Genomic DNA, 5,878 nt, shown 5'->3' with positions numbered 1-5,878 from the left:
CTGAGGTCAGTTCCAGAACTCAGTCTCTAAGGGGAATCACACCTGAGTTCCATCCCAGGTGGACCCAGTCATCTCTTTCAAAAGTCACACAAATTACTGCAATTAAAACCAAAACAGTCCCACATGGCCCTCATCTTCTTCCATATAGACACACATCATAACCACTGGATTGTGGTTTCCCTGAGGAGAGCAGCCCAAGTAAGTGTCCAAAATAAGCTCCCTTGCCCCTCATTAGCCTAAAGTAGGGGTGGCCTTGTCACCCTTCCTGTGAATCAGGAGTGATAAAATGGGCCTGCCATTAATACTGCTCTGCTTCTCCAATTTGAGGCATACTGACTGTCAGGTATAGATTATTTATGTGATTTTGAGTCAGGACAAAACCCAAGCTCCTCTGCAGTGGTTTCAAGAACTCATTTGACCCAAAGAATCCCTATTCTCACTTGATGGAGTTCAGGAACCTTACAAAGGAAGGCGAGAGTTCATCCACAGTGACTGATCTTTTTGCCATTTATGTTTTGGATGCACACATGGCATCTTTTTTAGATCCATCAGGTACTGAGAATGTAAGCCACAGCCTCACACAGGGCCAATAGTCTGATGCAGACACACACCTTTCCAAAGCAATTTAGCAAAGAGCCACAGGTGATGCCCATTCATTTTCCATTTGAAAACTGATTTCTTCAGGCTTCACACAGTGGTTGCCTGAGGCAAGACCGTACTGACATTCAGGGCAACAGAACAATAAGTAAGCAAAAGGTCCAAAGCAGGGTTTCTCCAGTGAGACTTTCCTGGTGACACTGATATCTGAGTTTTCTGAAATGCTCGCCATTCCTTTCAGCTATCCAGTACATGGCCATATCACAGAGCATGGAGGTGGTTCATATCTTGGACACATAAACATGCACCTATTTAGAGATTGACAAGAATTCAGGAAGAAAACAGGAACTTCAGAAGATCATAGGTGTTGCCCATCCTTAAGGCAACCCGCAGTCCATTCATAAATTGCGCAGGTTGAATGCTGGGAAGCTTTTTACTAGACAGGACACATCTATTGATTCATTCTCTTTTCTTTCTTTTTTTTTTTACAATCTGGGGGCAATATTTATTAATTAAAACTATGTCTAATAGTTTACAAAGATGCTAATTAACAACAAAAGTATAATTGACCTTAAAATCCTCAGTGAGACTGAGGCTTCACATCGTCTTCAGAATTCTGAAGTGTGCTCCAGGCAGGGCACAGGTAGGTGTGCAGGGAAGCACCTGCGACCATGCAGGATTCCAAGGCCAAGAGGCTCCACAAAGTAAGCTTCTGGGCTCTCCTGGAAGACCCACTCTCTATCGCCCATTGTTCCTGTAATCTTGCCCCCCAAATTCCATCTCCAAAGTAAGTGCTTGGTTTATCGTTAAGAGAATCTGTTCTTGAAAGGTTTAATTGTCGTGGCCATCATTGGTGCGATTTTCTTCACAGCTGGTTTCCTAGGATCATAGGAGATGGTACTACTGACCACTGGCACCAAGTGGGCACTGCTGGTGCTGGGGCCATCATAGGCTGGCTGCTCAGAGCTGGGGTTCAAGCTGTTGCTGCTGGCAGGAATGTGGCTGCTTCCTGTGCTATATGGGGCTGGCTTAATCTTGACTTTTTCAGTGACAGCTGCTCCTCCTGTTCCAAACTTCTCTTGCCTCCAGCAGACATCTCTAGGTGGCTTGGCCACAGAGTTGACAAAGGTCATCTTTGTTCGCCCGTCCTTGGGCTTATTGGCATTTGCACATTGGATGTTCTTTGTTAGCACTCGTAGCTGCTGCTCTCGGGCATTCTGAAGCCGCAGGTACATCTCCCGCCAGGACTCATACTCTTCTGGTCTTTCTTCTTTAAAGTCTCGGTGACAATGAACTTTCCATAATTGATCTGTGTCTTCAATTAATACGTGATTGTATTCCTCTATGTGATATAGCTGATCAGGTGTACACCTCTCAAAAACAGGTTCAAGAATAGAAAACGGTACTCTTCCCACTTCAAAGATGGAATCGATGTTGTTTTTAAGTACAAGGATGCACTGCTAGTACAAGGTCATCATTTTGTGGAGATAGGCACACTTGGAAGCGGAATACACCTGTATCTTGGAATTCATTCTGTGTCCAGTGAATCCAGCTTCTTCTTCTTCCTGGGGTGAATAGAATGCTTTTCTCTTTGGCTGGAAGGAGGGCATCACTTCAAGGGAAGAAAGTGGACAGTAATTGCTCTGGATGGTGGGTAAGGGGAGGTCTGACAATACTGGCAGTGCATCAGTAGGGACCTTTCTCAGCCTGGTTGAGTCGGCTCCAGTGAGCTGCAGCTTCTCTGACCTGCTCTCATTCCCCTTGGGTGATTTCTGAACTGAGTTTAAGTTTTTACTAGTGCTTTTGGAATCACTTTTTTAAAGTCCTTTGTCTCCAAGTGCCGTGGCTGGAGTTTTCACAATCTTCTTCTTTTTCTTCTGGGGCTGGTCATAGCTGAGGTATGATTCAAATGACATGGTGGGCTGCTCGAATTCATCCTCCACGTCTGCCTCCTCTGCCTTAGGGAGTGAGCCCAGTGACTTTCTATCCAAATTAGAAGTCTTTACTTTCCCTTCTTCAGCCTTTATATTGTTAGAAACCTTCTCTTTTGTTCTAAGCAACAGGTCTCCAGCCCCTCTTCCTATGTCTGTGCTGTCTACACGTTGCTTGCTTATGTCCGATTTGGTTTTTGCAGCATCCTTGTGCTTTGGCTTTTTAACGTGCTTGTCTCAAGCAACCTCTGAGGGTAAAAACTTTCTTTTGAGGCTGTTGCCTTCTCTTTCTTTCTCTTTCTTGGCAGCACTAGAAGGTGGTCTCTCCTTGGCACTATCCCCTTGGAGTGGCCTTCGGGTCTCCTCTTTTGAGAGGGACTTGTGTGGCTTCTCTCTGCCCAAAGCAGAGGCCTTATCATCACCCTTTGCATCAATAGGGCGTTTTTTTCTTGTGGCAATATCTGTGTTCCTTGTTTTGGTTCAAGATCCCCTTTCCCTGGGGTTCTCCCAGGTGATGTTCTTGACTAACTCCCAGTCTGACCTGAAAGGCATTACTGTGGCCTTTTCCAGGTTTCTGGTGTGAAACAAAGAACTCATGGGCCTTCTCTGGTGACCTGTAATGGTCTGTATACATCTGATGAGGACTCGCACAGAATGGAGGGGACTGAACATGGCCATAGTCAGAAGATTCGGGGTCTGATGAGTATGTAGGTGACACTGTGTGACACCTCTTCCTCTCATCTCTCCTCTCATGACTGAGAGACACTTTGTGAGGTTTTTCACATTCTGAGAATTTTCTGTGTTTCTTCTGTCTGTGCTCGGGACTATAAGATCGGCTGCCTGACGCCTTGCTGTTTTCTTGGTAGTACCCTTTCATCTCCTCCTCCCTCTGAACCGCATCCCGAGGGTGCTTTCGGGAATTGCTTTTCTCAAAGTCCTGTTCATCAGCCTCATTGTTTCACAAGGATATCTACTGTAATAGGCAAGGTGGAGAGTTTCTTCAAATATTTCAATAGCATCTTGGGATCCTGGTTTGTAGCCAGGCATGCCTGCAGCTTCTCCACAACTTGGAGCGCCGACTCCGCCGCCATCGCTGTCACTGGCGTGGCCTCCTCATTATCTTTTCTAATGTCAACAACCACGGACACAGTGGGATACACAGACATAGAAGCACTCTCCTTTTCAAATGACTTATTAGAAACAGTCCACTCCAAAACAAACAAACTGCCTTTCCTACCTATTCTCAGAACATGGGACAAAACCACAAACTCTCACCCACACCAACAAAGGCACCTCCTTCACCCAATTAGGTCTGTGACTATCCGAAGTGTCCTCTGACTAGTGGGCCATACTATTTTACCCCAAAATGGACTGTCCTTTTTCAGAAATGGTCTCCTTGGCCAACTCTTTGAAGTTGTCAGAAGCCAGCAGTGAGTCACTCACTGCTATCTCAGGAAAGGCCCCTCTTCAGAGCTATCCTGTCATTTGGCCATCCTAACATCAGTAGGTACCAAGAAAGACTGACTCTGTCCTTGGTAAATACAAACAAGTGAGCCCACTGGGACTGGGACTGGGACTGGCTCTTGGTGCCTGGCATCTTGGATCCCAAGTTCAGAGAGTTCCATCACCAATGAAGTTAGGTAGGTCACTTCCTTCAGGAACTGAATGAAGTCACTGCCTTGGCAACCACTTTGTCCTAACAGTTGCTTCCAAGGGTCCCATGAGATGGAGGCTGCCCCTACTTCCTGTGACACTTTCACAAGTTCGAATGGTATATCAACCATTAGCACCCGGGAACAGCTCTCCACACAGGCCTGGTTTGGTCCATCTTCTCTACATTAAGAAGAGAGAGGCTGATTCAGACACATCCCTTCATCCTGACCAGGTTGTTTGCATTGGAAGATGACTTTTGCTCTCTCAGGTCCTTCATAGCTGCCTACATCTTCTCCAGGGATCATTTCTTCATGGACCTTTGATGTTCTCAGCAGGTGGAAGATCCCCTACCATCCTGTATTGTGAGACCAAATCTGTCCCTGCTCTTCTGTAAAGTTAGATTGAGAAAACAGTGTATGTTTAGGTTTAATAGCACATTCGATTTGGGTTAGGAATGATTCTGCTGTATGAATAATTATAATGGGAACCTGTGATATTTTAAGAATATAGACATGAAATATATGTATGAAAACAGAAATCTAGGAAAGATTTGAATCCCAGAATGGCATTGGGCCCTTGTTTGGGATACTTAGCTTGAATTATATTCTGCACCAAGATCTCAGATATATCGATATACAATAGCATAGGACCCTGTACCTCGGATGATTGAATGTAGAAGAGAACATCCAGTCAAAAAGGGTTAGTCCATAGGATTAGAAGATAGGCAGTAGGTTAATGAAAAATAGTGAGTCTATGAGTTGGAGAAAAAAAGTTCTTTAGCAATAGGGTTTCGGTTAGAGAGTGAATGTAAATGTCAGCACATGTGAAGAGTCAGTCACAATGATGAACTGGCGAAAATATGTAGGAAAGCAGATATCAATAGAGACATTAGGAAATCAGGCAAAGTATAAAGTGAGTGATAGGATTAGACATTTTCAACAGGGTTGATGTTGAATATATAATACTCGGAAGAAACAAGTATGTAGTCACCAATAGGATTTACATGGAGAGCATTAGGTACATGAACATGGATGTTTTAGAAATCCATGCTCACTTTCCATAAAGGCTTTGGTGCAATCATAAGTGTGACCTTTGCATTTTGTGTCCAGAATATTACTGTGATAAAATGGATATGTAGATCAGGTGACATGAGTATTTCTTCCACCATTATGGGGAGCAATATTTTGAAAACTTATAAATTAGTATTGGGCATACAAATTGTTGTACACTCTGTTGATGAATATAGAGATGATGCATGAATAGACCATATTGTGAATAAATTATATAACTATTTCCAACTTTAAATAATGGATTGAATTGATATCTGAAAATAAATAGGAAATCTTCTATTGATATACATTCATTCATTCCAACCCTTTATATATCTAATGGTAATATTAGGGTTAGGGTTTATCATGAATAGTGTGTGAGTTTTGCTTAAAAAATGATTATGGAATCGAAAATAATGTGTTCAGAAAGAAGTCTAGTGAAAAGACCATAAAGAAACATGGAGGAATGCATGTGTTCTTAAGGAGGAAGTGATTGAAAGTGAACCAAATGCCTATAAATTTGTGTACTTCTGGATGAAAAGATATATCCTATGATGTCCATCAACTGAAGAAATAGTAATGTAACAGTGTTGAATAAAAATGATCTTCAAAATATACATCATGTCCCATAGGAATCTACTTGCATTG

General features: G+C 43.1%; 1 pseudogene; it reads right to left on the bottom strand.

Annotated features, from left to right (window-relative positions):
• Positions 1-1,403: 1,403 nt before the first annotated feature.
• LOC143642152 (elongin-A pseudogene) lies at positions 1,404-3,619 on the bottom strand (annotated as a pseudogene).
• Between the last annotated feature and the right edge of the window lie 2,259 nt (positions 3,620-5,878).

The sequence above is a fragment of the Callospermophilus lateralis genome, chromosome 9 (assembly GCF_048772815.1).
Source record: "Callospermophilus lateralis isolate mCalLat2 chromosome 9, mCalLat2.hap1, whole genome shotgun sequence".
Classification (NCBI taxonomy): domain Eukaryota; kingdom Metazoa; phylum Chordata; class Mammalia; order Rodentia; family Sciuridae; genus Callospermophilus; species Callospermophilus lateralis.
This window is presented reverse-complemented; position numbering and strand designations above follow the sequence as displayed.